Genomic DNA, 14,019 nt, shown 5'->3' with positions numbered 1-14,019 from the left:
CGGCGCCGACCCCGGCAACAGGCTGGAGCAGCGCGGGAGCCTGCGGAGAACAAAGGGGTGCCACAGGCCAACCTGCTGAGCTCCCAGGACAAGGAGGAAGAAACCAAAGTTCTCAATGTGAAGAAATCAAGTGAGAGCAAAAGATAGTAAAATTACTTAAGAAAGAATACAAAGAAGATCTTGAAAAATCAAAGACTAAGTCAGAACTCAACTCACCAGCCAACATTGCAACATAAATGCGTTTTTTAAAAAAGGGAAGAATAAAAAAAGGACAGAATGTTGGAACAGCGGCGGCCAGGCCTAGAGTACCCAGGCACAAAGCAGTGGCAACCGGGCCAGGAGCAGCAATGGCCAGGCCCCAGAGCAGCAGCAGCCAGAACTAGAGCAACAACGGCCAGCACTGGAGCAGCCAGACCTGGGGCAGTGGCAGCCAGGCCTGAGGCGGAGGCAGCCAAGCCCGGGGGGGCCAGTCCAGGAACACCCAGACCCGGAGTAGCTGGGCCCGGAGAAGCTGGGCCCAGAGCAGCCCGGCCCAGAGCAGCCAGGTCCAGAACAGCAGTAGCCAAGCCTGGAGCATCCAGGCTGGGAGCGGCCAGACTCGGAGCAGCCGGGCCCGGGGCAGCCGGGCCCAGAGCAGCCGGGTCTGGTGCGGCCAGGCCCGGAGCAGCAGCTGCCAGGCTGGGAGAGGCCAGGCCCGGAGCAGCCGGGTCAGGTGCGGCCAGGCCCGGAGCAGCAGCTGCCAGGCTGGGAGCGGCCAGGTCTGGAGCAGCCGGGTCTGGTGCGGCCAGGCCCGGAGCAGCCGGGTCGGGTGCGCCCAGGCCCGGAGCAGCAGCTGCCAGGCTGGGAGCGGCCAGGTCTGGAGCAGCCGGGTCTGGTGCGGCCAGGCCCGGAGAAGCGGCTGCAGGCTGGGAGCAGCCAGGCCCGAAGCAGCCAGGTCTGGTGCGGCCAGGCCCAAAGCAGCGGTTGCCAGGCTGGGAGCGGCCAGGCCCGGAGCAGCCGGGTCAGGTGCGGCCAGGCCAGGTGCGGCCAGGCCCGGAGCAGCAGCTGCCAGGCTGGGAGCGGCCAGGTCTGGAGCAGCCGGGTCTGGTGCGGCCAGGCCCGGAGCAGCCGGGTCGGGTGCGCCCAGGCCCGGAGCAGCAGCTGCCAGGCTGGGAGCGGCCAGGTCTGGAGCAGCCGGGTCTGGTGCGGCCAGGCCCGGAGAAGCGGCTGCAGGCTGGGAGCAGCCAGGCCCGAAGCAGCCAGGTCTGGTGCGGCCAGGCCCAAAGCAGCGGTTGCCAGGATGGGAGCGGTCAGGCCCGGAGCAGCCGGGTCGGGTGCGGCCAGGCCCGGAGCAGCGGCTGCCAGGCTGGGAGTGTCCAGGCCCGGAGCAACTAGGTCAGGAGCGGCAGTAACCAGACCCGGAGCAGCTGGTTGTGGAACGAACCAGAGCAACAGAGGCCAGACCCGGAGCAGCCAGGCCCGGAACAGCTCGCTCCTCGCCTGCCCCTGCCCCACGGCTGCCTCTCAGACATGGCTGGAAACTTTTGGGGGAACTTGAGGGTCTGCTGAATCAAGTGATGAAGGCTTAGATCTGGATGTGTTGAGTTAGTATAGGGCTGGGGTGTAGATCTGTGAGTGCCTTGGGTGGGGCCTGGATGAGGCTGGTTGACCTATTTGGAAATGTCTTTTGTGTGAAATGTATCATTGGGCATGTGGAGGTATTATTGATATGAGAAAATGCTAAGTAACTGATTTACTATCTGAAAAGGGATTTACTATCGGGGAAAGGGAGGAAGGAAGAGACTGAACATAAACTGCACCTATGGATGAGGACAATGGGGGATGGGGAGGGGGCGGAGGGTGGGGTGGGAACCTGGTGGAGGGGGGAAGAAATTAGGAACCTTTGTAACAATATGAACAATAAAGATTGATTTTAAAAAATAAATAAATAAATAAATAAAGTTGGTAAAAAAAACAAACAACAAAAAACAAAAAACAATTACAAGCATTATTGGACGAAGCTGTGTGTTAAACTCAAAAAACAACTTTCAGAAAGATTAAACGTTGCTCAGCAAACAATTTCCCATCATTTATAAGCAATGGAGAAGATTTTAAAGGAAGGAAAATAGGTGCCACATCAACTGAACGAAAGACAAATGGGAAACCAAAAAGTTATCAGTAAAATGCTGCTTCAATGGCACGAAAGAAAATCTTTTTTTTTTCCTTCGTGCTGTTGAAGATGTGTCTCTCTCATGTTGATATTTCTCCCACCCCCACTTTTACCCTCTCTAAAAAAATAAGTGAAAAAAATATCCTAGGGTAAGGATTTTAAAAAATATATAATAAATAAAACAAAAGGATTTAAGTCATACAAAGTTTGAACTCTAACCACAATGAAGTTAAATCAACAAATATGTGGAAACTAAATAATACATTTCAAAATAGCTCATGGGTGAAAATAGAAAACAAAGGGAATTTAGAAAGTATTTTGAACAGAATGAAAACACAATATATCAAAATTTGTGAAATGATACAAATTTATAGCACTAAATTTGCATGAAACCAGTGGTTCTTGGCTATGGGCAATCGTGGCCATCAGGGGACATTGACAATATCTGGAGACAAACGTGGTTGTACCTAAAAGGGATGCAATCGGTATCTAGTGGGTAGCGGTCAAGGATACTACTAAATAGCCTATAATATATAGGACAGCCCCTCACAATAAAAAGTTCTCCAGATCACAATGTCAATAGTGCCACTCTTAAGAAACCCTTCACTAAATGCCTAGAGAGAAAAAAAGATCTTCCCTAAATCACTGACTTCAGCTTCCATCTATAGACACTAAAGGGACCAAGTAATGCAAAGTGAGAAGGAAAAAAGGAAAGAGTAGATTAGAGCAGAAAGTGTAAAGTAGGAAAACAGAAACATTGAGAAAAGGAAATCAAAAGCTGGTTCTTTGAGAAGATTAATAAAACGGATAAACCTGTATCCAGACTAATCAGGTAAGGAAAAGATAAATGGCCAAATATCAAGAATGAGAGAAGCATCATTATTACTGAGTCTACAAATATTAGAAAGAATAAGGGAATACTATAAACAAGTTTAAAATTCAACAACTCAGATAAAATAGATAAATTCCTTGCAAGGGGAACCTCTGTACTATTATCAACAATAAATGCAATTAAAAAAAAGAGAAGCAATAGATAACCTGAATAGTCCCTAATGAAACTGAATTTATAGTTTAAAATCTTTTTACAAAGACAACTCCCAGGCTAAATAAGCTCAGAAATCATATCAATTCTACAAAAATCTTCCCAAAAAACTGAAGAGGAAGGAATATTTCTCAAATTATTCTTTCAAACTAACATGACCCTGATACCAAAACCAAACAAAGACATTATTTAAAAAGTAAGCTACAGATCAATTATCTCTCGTGAACATACATGCAAAAATTCTAAACAAAATTTTAACAAATCAAATCAAACCAAACCAAACAATACATAAAAAGGATAATAAATCATGACCACATGGAGTTTTTCTAAGAAATGCAATTAACATTCAAAAATAAATGTAATTCACCATATTAACAAACTAAAAATATCCCTGTCAATATTATGTTTGCAACTCAACATAAATTGTGTCTTTCCTTCTTTGACTTCACACACTAAACTGAGATTTTAAAAATTAGGTTAAGATTAAATTAATTATAAGCATAAATTCTCCCCTTCTCTCTTTCTATATATATATATCCCATAGAGTTCATATTTAGCCTTGGTTTTTTCATGGATTCTAGTTCTGTACTTCCAATTCCAACTCATATCTTTAAATCAAATTTATCTTTTCTTTTAAGCAAGCTCTTCTTCCAGACTTTCCTATTTCTACATAACACCTTTATATCCATCAAGACTTTCAAATGACAAAAGCAAACTTAAAGATTCATCTCTGACATTTTTCCATAATTCATCCATACCCAGTCAACAACTGGTGCTACTGGATGGGAGTATCAGTATCTCTGGCATTCAGCTACCACTTTCTGTTCCTAATTGCCTTGGTAGAAAAAATCAATTCATCCATCTTCTGCAACAACTCTAGACTCTAAGCCCTGTTTCCTCTAATCTTCCTACATAGTTATGCCAGATTAATATTCCTAAAATTCATCGTCCATTGTGTTCCAAATCTGTTGAAAATCCTAAAGTGTAATTTGTGATTCTGGCATTAGGGAGCTTCTATAACTTAAACCTTTTTCCAGCCTCTTCTACCAATACTTCCCCAAATAATCCTATGAAAATCAGGCCTTTGAAATATGCTGTGGCTTTTTCACTTCTCTTTTTCAGTGTATTTTCTACTTGTAATAGTTCACTTTCCTCCTCTTTCAACTAAGATACCATATTTTGGTATCACAATTAAGCTGATTTTGAAGTAATTTTTATCACAGAAATAATAGATGTTACTTGTAAAGAACAGGAGAAACAGAAAAGTCCAAATAACTTGTAATCCCACTAAACAGAAATAGCCTTCAGAATTGTGTGTGTGTGTTTGTCTTTTTCTATGCATATATGCTTTATCTTTTCCTTTTTATAAAAAAAGGGAACATATATCTTTCTCTCAGCTAGGCAAATTTGAAAGCCTTTCTATTCTTTTCAGAGCAGCATGTTTCAGAGAAATAAGGATTTTTATACTATTGTTATGATCAAAACTTCATATTTAAAAATGAAGGAAAAAAGGTTTACATCTCTTTGAAGGCAAGATTTATATTTTACTCAGCACGTAGTATTGGCATTTGCTTACATTAATTATTTTAAATTACATATAAAAGATTGCAAATATTTTAATTAAAATTTTTCAACAAGTACTTATTGTCTATGATGCTTTGCAGCAGTAAATAATACAAAACAAAACCCATACCTCTATGAAGGAGAAAGAAAATAAGTAGGCAAGTTATTTATACTAGTAGTGGTGTGCCGGGTGATAACATCCAACTGTTAAATTTTCAACATGTTTGCAAACTGGATGTTAAACACAGCTTTTAACTCGTTTGGCTCAGTGGATAAAGCATCAGCCTGTGGACTGAAGGGTTCTGTGTTCAATTCTGGTAAAGGGCACATGCTCAGGTTGTGGACTCAATCTCCAGTAGCAGGGGTGCAGGAGGCAGCCATTCAATGATTCTCTCTCATCACTGATGCCTGTCTGTCTCTCTCTCTCTCTCTCTCTCTCTCTCTCTCTCCTCCTTTCCTCTCTGAAATCAATAAAAAGATATTTTTAAAAAGCAACTTAAATAATATAAACTTATGTTATTCTAAAACAAAAGTAATAAACACTAAAAACTTTATCACTTCCTATTTTACTACTAGAGGCCCGGTGCATGAAATTCATGGGGAGGTGGGGGTGTTTCCCTCAGCGCAGCCTGCATCCTCTCCACCCTGTGAGAAGGACCATCCCTCTCACAATCCAGGATTGCTGGCTCCCAACAGCTCACCTGCATGATTGCCTCTAACCACTTCTGCCTGCCAGCCTAATCACCCCCTAACCATTCCTCTGCCAGCCTAATCGATGCCTAACTGCTCCCCTGCCAGTCTGCTTGCCTCTAACTGCCCTCCCCTGCTAACCCAGTAACCCCAAACTGCCCTCCCTTGCCAGCCTAATCACCCCTAACTTCTGTCCCCTGCCAGCCTGGTCGCCTCCACCCCTAACTTCTGTCCCCTGCCAGCCTGGTCGCCTCCACCCCTAACTTCTGTCCCCTGCCAGCCTGGTCGCCTCCAACTGCCTTCCCCTGGTGGGCTAGTCCCCCCCAACTGCCCTCCCCTGCCGGCCCGGTCACTCCTAACTGCCCTCCCCTGCAGGCCCAGTCCCCCGCAACTGCCCTCTGCTGTAGGCCTGGTCCACCTCAACTGCCCTTCCCTGAAGGCCTGTCCCCTTACCCCCAACTGCCCTTCCTTGCAGGCCTGGTCCCCCCCCAACTGCCTTCCCTTGCAGGCCTGGTCTCCCCCGACTGCCCTCCCTTGCAGGCCTGGTCCCCACCAACATCCATTAAAGGCCTTTTTCTCAGTGGTGAAAATGTCAGCCGACAGACAGAGGGTCACGGGTTCAATTCCCACTCAAGGGCACACACTTCAGTTGCAGGTTCAATCCCCGATAGTGGCCGAGGCACATGAGGGAGGCACACAATCGATATGTCTCTCTCATGTCAATATTTCTCCTCCCCTCCCTTTTACTCTAAAAAAAATAAGTGAAAAAATATCCTAGAATAAAGATTTTAAAAATATATAATTTTTTATATAAAATCATATGTTTTTCACAAAATCATATATTTTTTAAATATATGGCAGGCCTGGTCCCCTCAACTGCCTTCTCTTGCAGGCCTGGTCTCTCCCAACTACCCTCCCCTGCTTGCCTGATTGCCCACAATTACCCTTCCCTGCTGGCCATCTTGTGGTGGCCATATTTGATCACATGGGTGCGGCCATCTTGTGTGTTGAGAGATGGTCAATTTGCATGTTACTCTTTTATTAGATAGGATTAACTATGCTCCTGGGATTATTTTATGATTTTTGTATATATGTGGTAGAAATACTACATAATGCTGGGCTAGTGTACATCTTTTCACAAAATCATGTTCAGCAACTTCATGTTAAGGCTTAAAATTAGCCATGGTTGAAGTATTTATTTAACGGAACTTGGCAAAACTACCAATCACTGCTTGATTTACTGTTTTGTGATTGTCTAGCTCTAATAAACTAATGCCGCAAATGTTAATAATGCAGATTAAACTTAAAAGTGTGTGGTGTTAATAACCATTACATAATGAATAGCACAAAAAATTTGAGGATATGGCCGAAACCGGTCTGGCTCAGTGGTAGAGCATCGGTCTGCGGACTGAGGTTCCCGGGTTCGATTCCGGTCAAGGGCATGTACATTGGTTGTGGGCACATCCTCAGTAGGGGGTGTGCAAGAGGCATCTGGTCGATGTTTCTCTCTCATCGACGTTTCTAGCTCTCTAACCCTCTCTCCTCCTCTCTGTAAAAAACCAATAAAATATATTTTAAAAAAATTTGAGGATATGTTCTTCCATTATTTGAAAACTATTATCCAATTCAGCTAAGCAGTCTCTCAGGTAACTGAGAAATGAGTAAAATTCTGACATACATCTTCATTGTTTCACTTTCATCTTACTCATTAATACAAACAAAAATATCAATCATCATTCATGATAGAACTACACTCAATGAACTAGTTGTGAAACACTGGCACACCAATAACTATATGATAGGTTACAAGATGGTAAATGTTATGCAAAAAAAGATGGACAAGGTTAAGATGGGGATTAGAAGTGCTGGAGGCAGGGATAAATTTTTAAATTAAAGTAACATCTGAGCAAAGAATTGAAGGAAGTAAAAAAGTGAGCCATGCAGGTAGGATGAGAATTTCAGAAAAAGGAAAAGAACTACAGCACATACTGATATACATCTTATATAATAAAAAGCAAATATGCAAATCAACTGGACGGCAGAACAACCAGTTGCTATGACACGCACTGACCAGCAGGGAGGCAGATGCTCAATGCAGGAGCTGCACCCTGGTGGTCAGTACAGTCCCACAGTGGGAGCACTGCTCAGCCAGAAGGTCTGAGCTGGGCTCATGGTTGGCAAACGCAGTGGCGGTGGCGGAAGCCTCTCCCATCTCCGTAGCAACGCTAAGGATGTCTGACTGATGGCTTAGGTCCACTCCCAATAAGGCTACACCATCAGTATTCCCTGAGGGCTGCTGGACTGTGAGAGGGTTGCAGGCCGGGCTGATGAACACCATCCCCCACCCCCAAATGCATGAATTTCGTGCACCGGGCCTCTAGTAGTAGATATAAAAGAGCCACCCAAGAAACTTCACCCTGACGATTGCTTCCCTATAAGAAAAGAAACGAGTGAGCCAAAATGGTAAAATTACTCTAATTTTCACAACAGTATTAGTTGGTTCCAAATATAAGAATATAAAGGCTAAAATATAAAAGTATGAGTACTATCTAAAATATTTGGGGGAAAACAATTAAATTCACAAATTTCCTTAGATTAGCTTGTTAAGACATTCTACTTCTCACAAGGTTAACAGGACTACTCACAGGGTTAAGTCCCAAAGATAGCAATAAAAGCAAAAATCACATAAATTCAAAATTATATTGGGAATGCCTTAAATCATCCATAAAGTACAGTATTACACTATCTTGCAACACAGCCAGGTAGTTCTTTTTTCAACAGAACACAGCTGAAGTAGCACGCTTACGTTTAGGATCTATGCTGTGAGAAAATTTTCTAACTAGTGCTAGAACCACAGGGCATGCTCCAACTATGGGAGGCACAAACAATGTATAGCAGAAACTTATTGAGAACAGCAAGAGATCTAAATTTAATTAAATTATTTTTAAACTGTGACTTTTATTTTACTATTCTCTGAACAAATATGGTTGAATTTGAATGTATACAACTGCACTGTATTTTTAATCATTATATCCCAGAATTCTACAGGGGAAGTTACACAAAAAAGAATGTATTGACTTAAAAAAAAAATGTATTGCTTAAAAAGAAAAAAAAATCAACATTACGTTAAATTAGAATATTTTACTACAAGCATAAAGTATTTCATATTTGAATTTTCTCTTTGATTTTTAGTATTTCTTATGATATGGAACTTGATCAAGATTTAGAGTGAAGAAAAAATCTTTTTATTTGGTTAAGTTAGTGAAAAAATGTAAGGAATCCTAGACTCTCAGCATAGCCAAAGGATTTAGAGGTAGGTCATCTACTCAATCCTACTCAACAATAAATTCTAAGAATTTTGGATTAATTTTCCTAACTGGCATAATTTGCCTAACAGGAAACAATTTATAACTTATTAACTTGTACCACTGGCTCAGATGTTTCACTTAGGCACTGAGCCAAATGAATAGCAACGAAGTACAACTTCATTAACAACGCTGAAATAAACACAGGACTAATAAAATTCATTTTTAAAGTTCAGTCAGTTTTGTGATAAAAGTTAATTTATAAACAGATTCATGGAAAGGTAGATAGAACAAACAGTTGTTTCTCTTTTAAACCTACTTTTCAAAAAAAAAATATTCTTCCGTATAAACCTGGGTGTCAGTAAATTTAAAATTTGTTTATATTTCAGTTGAACTTTTTTGTTTTTGTTTTTTTTGTTAATCCTCACCCGAGGATGTTTTTCCATTGATTTTTAGGGAGGGTGGAAGGGAGCAGCAAAGACAGAGAGAAACATCAATGTGAGAGAAACAGGTCAACTGGTTTGCCCCTGCATGAGCCTCAACCAGGACCCGGGCCAGGGAGGAGCCTGCAACTAAGTTATGTGCCTTGACCAGAATCGAACCCAGGATCCTTTGGTCCACAGGCTGACACTCTATCCTCTGAGCTAAACCAGCTAGGGCTCAACTTTTTCTTTTCTTCTTTTTTTTTTTTTTTTTTAAATTAATAAGCAACATATGGTTAGGGTATCTTGAATACTGTGCTACCTTATTTCTGAAAACTGTGCCAACTATGGCATTTTGAATTAGAATATTTTAAGAACAGGGTATTGTAATTTTTCAATAGCTAAAACACTTTGCTTTATCAACTATCAGACCAAAGGTTTAAGATGAACAATAAATTGTCTGAAATATCCAAAAGATTGGTATTTCAGAAGAGAACATTGTCACAATTTGAATGTCGAAGCTCTCCAGCCACATACTCCTCAGGTTTGATTACAATTTAGATCACATGTTCTCATCAGGGTATCATACACCCCATAGGTTCTTCAGATTCAGCAATGTCCTAAGATTATGTACAAATCTGTATGTACATGTGTCTGCACTTTCTAAGCCAGACTTCAACTTTCATCGGAATTTAAAAGGATCCTGTAACTATCAAAAATTTAAGAGCCCCTGATTTAAACAGTAGTCTGTGATCCTTAACTATTATCTGACTTTAAGTTTAGGTTTCTGCCTTACTACTTTTCATCTTCCCACTCATCTTATCCAAAATATTCTTTCTTTTGTTTTGATATTTGGCTTCTTTATTTACTCTTTAAAGATAATAATGGAAAACCAGAGCTTCATAATGTTAGGAAAGAACCTACTTAAAACTGCAGTCAAAGGTGACTTCAAAACCAGAACCTGTATATTTTTAAGAAACATTTCCCTAAAAAGCTATCTCTTCTGAGTACTTTTTCTTTCAGTTACAAAATCAGTTTTATCTTTTAGTTGACCACTTGAGAAAATAATTAACGAGAATTTGCAATTCAGCTATACTTACCTTTACCTCTTAAGACTTAGCTAAAAATACATAATACCTATCATCCCTAACCCTGTATAATACAGACAGACTTCAAGAATTAAATCTTTATGTATAGAACAAAATGATTTTGTTCTGATATAGCTAGTGAGGACTGATTTAGCAAGGAACTTTTTGATGAAAAAAGGGCAGAACTGCTAAGAATGCTAGCCTACTTTTTACACTACTTTCTTCCTCTGAGCATCTGTCAAGTGTGGGATGAGAAAAAGGTGCTGGAATCTGGAGAGGCAGACTAGAATAAAAATATAACTGGGTCCAAGAATTTTAAAAAGAGAGACAGACACACAGAAATGCCACTTAAAAATTTATAGAAATAGAAGGTTAAAAACAGTTCTGCTCCCCTTTACTGACAAATAACTACACAAATTATCTATCCACATCTCTCCAATTCTTTAACTCTCTCCTGTCTGACTCCTTCCTTTCCCTCACAGCCTTCTACCTTTATACAAGCCATCAACAGAGAAGAGTTATAAAATAGATCTTAAATCTCACTGCTCATTGCCACCATCAGAACCATGGTCCAAGACAACTTTGTCTCTTACCTTGACTAGTCTATGCCATCAATTAGTATTAATTTCTATTTCCTCCACTGTCTCCCTCTGATCAACTGTGTACACAAAGTAGTCAGTGTAATATTTACAAATGTAAAACGGATCATGGCACTACATAACAATGCATCTTCAAATTAAACCACTCTCAGCATCCAGGAAGTCAGTATGGCATAATAATTCATATTGCCCACAAAGTGCTTAAAACGGTGCCAAGCACACCACAAATGCTCAATAAATGTTAGCATTTAAGGGAAAGCCCAGTCTGCCTTTCTTTCTTTGAAGTGCCATTCTCCCCCAACCATGATCTTTTCATTTAACTGCAAGCTCTTTCCCACTCTGTGCCTGCTGTTTTCCTCTCTCTGAAATGCTTTTTTCTCAGACCCTTCAAGAACTTATGAATCTCACTCATATTTCAAGTCTCAACCTAAATGTCATCTCATTGATGAGGGCTCCTTTTACCACTTTCTGTTTAAAACCCACTTTCTGTAATTCTTTATTGTGTTACTCTTCTCATTTCTTTCACAGTGGCTTATATTTTACAATTATTTTTTTGTTTCATTGGTTAAACTCCTTCTTGAACATCATCAGATGACTAAGCATCCATCCAAGAAATTCTCCAACTGGCAGGAAGCAATAGGTTCTAGGTATCCAAAATGATCTTAATTAACATAGGTATTAACCTCTTTTCACATGAAGCTAAAATATTGGTCACAATATGAATATGTCATAGCCTGTATTGTGATCCATTATACCTACACCCTTCCCATAACACGTTAAGCGTCATGTCAGTCACCGGTGACTGAAATGGAAAGGAAGACAAAACTTGGCACTTAATGTGTTAATTGTTAATGAAATATAACCCTGTGTCCAACAAAGCATTGTGCTACGTGCTGGAAGAGAGGATCCAGGGTGAGAAAATAAAAGGTTATTTCCTCCTTTAAGGTCTTGAATTATATTTTCACTGGGGAAAAAAAAAAAAAAAAAAAAAAAAAAAAAAAAAAAAAAAATCTTCATTTAAAGATGCCCCAAATTTCCTACACAGAATTAGAAATAATGATCATATTTAATAGTTGCTAGCTGATAATACTGGGTTCCAGGCACTATTAAAAGTGCTTTCTACATATTAAATCATTTAATGTTAACAGCAAACCTATCAGATGTATAAGACTGCTATCTTCATTTTACAGATAGGAAAACTGAGGTATAGAAAATTTTGTTAATTTTCCTAATGTCACACAAGTAAGTGGAGAAATTTAGGGACTCATGCCCAAACTCAAATGCAGAGTTTCAGACCCTTAATTACTATGTCAATTATTATGTTATACTATATTTAAAATATATAAAATTATTATGGATAAACTCACCAATAAAAATGTATCAGTAAAAGTTAAATAATAATTAAGCAATATTAGTATCAATAAAACTTATCATAGGTTGATATTTCACAGTTATTTAAAAGATTCATGATTAAGAGTTTGAAGTTGGACAGACCTGTCTCTGAATCTTGGTTGTGCCCTTTACAAGCTGTGTGACTTTGGACAAGTTTCGTAACTTCACCAAGCCTCAGTTTCCTCATCTGTAAAATGAGAATAATACAAATCTCACAAAATTGTTGTAACATAATTATTGCTACATTATACTAATATGGTAACTAAATAAAATACAGGAAACGAAATTAAAAGAGGAGGTTCTCAAATTTCCCCAGAAAACAGGACTTTATTATAATACTAGTGGCCCGGTGAACAAAATTCATGCACATTAAAAGCAAATTACAGGAAATATTTTAATATTGCTATTTGCCCTTTCTCTATAATAGAAGTGTCAGAGATGAAAGAAAATTAGTAAAATGTATATGAAAATCTTCCTCCTGTCAGAGTCTGGGGCTCACCACAGGAACCAGAGTTAAGTCTTCACCCACCCACGCATGCTTTGAAATCTGAGATCTACCGGGCCGGGGGGGGGGGGGGGGGGGCACAGCCTTAGGTCCCCCGTCAAGTCCCGCTGGGAGGGAGGGTGCAGCCTCAGGACCACCAGCCTGGGGTGAAGGGTGTGGCCTGAGGTCCCCTGGCCCAGCACCCTGGTGAGGAGTGCTCCCTAAGGTTCCCCATCAAGCCCCACCGGGTGGGGGGCATGGCCTGAGGTCGCCAGGGCCAGCGCTGGGGTGGGGAAGCGCGGCCTCCGGTCCCTCAGCCCGGGGCGAAGGGTGTGGCCTGAGGTCCCCTGACCCAGCACTGGGACAGAGGGCGAACCTTGAGGTCCCCTGTCAAGCTCCTCTGGACGGGGGTGGGGGGATGGAGGGAGGGTCAGAAGCCTCAAGTCCCCTGCCCTGGCCCAGCTCCACGCAGCCTCCATGCTGATCACTTGTTATGGGAACCCCGTTTCTGCTCTGGGCGCAGCCATCTTGTGTTACGGGAACCCCACTTCCACTGTGGGTGCAGCCATCTTGTTTTATGGGCACCCCCACCTCCACTGTGGGTGCAGCCATCTTGTGTTATGGGAACCTCACCTCTGCTGTGGGTGTAGCCATCTTGTGATGGTGTGATGGCTAATTTGCATATCAACCCTTTATTATACAGGAAGGACTAGAGGCCCAATGCACAAATTTCATGCAAGCGTGGGTTTTCCTTCCCCTAGCTGCTGGCACCAGCTTCCCTCTGGCACCTGGGATCTGGGCTTCTCTTGCAACCCCGACTTTGTCCAGAAGGACATCAGGTCTAATTAGTATATTATGTTTTTTTATTATAGATAACAAAGATGACTACTGCAAGTCACTGTAGCAAACTATAAGATCCACACACTAGCCAAAACCGGTTTGGCTCAGTGGATAGAGCGTCGGTCTGCGGACTGAAGGGTCCCAGGTTCGATTCCAGTCAAGGGCATGTGCATTGGTTGCAGGCACATCCCCAGTGGGAGATGTGCAAGAGGCAGCTGATCGATGTTTCTCTCTCATCGATGTTTCTAACTCTCTGTCTCCCTTTCTCTCTGTAAATAAATAAATAAATAAATAAATAAATAAATAAATAAAAGATCCACGCACCAATGAAGAACCACAATCTCCTCTAATTCATAACAAATAATTCCCCAAGATCTGTGGTCAGCAAACAGCGGCTTGCAACATTAATACACTATTAAATTGTTTTTTAAGTGTTTTTCCCTAA

General features: G+C 41.4%; 1 protein-coding gene across 8 annotated transcripts in view; it reads right to left on the bottom strand.

Annotated features, from left to right (window-relative positions):
• Positions 1–14,019, bottom strand: part of NUMB (NUMB endocytic adaptor protein) — a 119,056-nt gene that overhangs the window by 57,218 nt on the left and 47,819 nt on the right. For 5 of the 8 annotated variants that reach the window (XM_084892823.1, XM_084892827.1, XM_084892826.1 and 2 more), the window contains exon 3: positions 12,353–12,437. The exons of the other annotated variants lie outside the window; for them this stretch is intronic. The gene's annotated coding sequence lies outside the window, so the exon portion shown is untranslated. The remainder of the gene's footprint in view (positions 1–12,352; positions 12,438–14,019) is intronic. 8 annotated transcript variants of the gene reach the window in all.

This window comes from Pipistrellus hanaki (genome assembly GCF_964339955.1).
Source record: "Pipistrellus hanaki genome assembly, chromosome: 1".
NCBI classification, from domain to species: domain Eukaryota; kingdom Metazoa; phylum Chordata; class Mammalia; order Chiroptera; family Vespertilionidae; genus Pipistrellus; species Pipistrellus hanaki.
The sequence above is the reverse complement of the archived record's forward strand: the minus strand, read 5'-3'. Positions and strand labels throughout refer to the sequence as shown.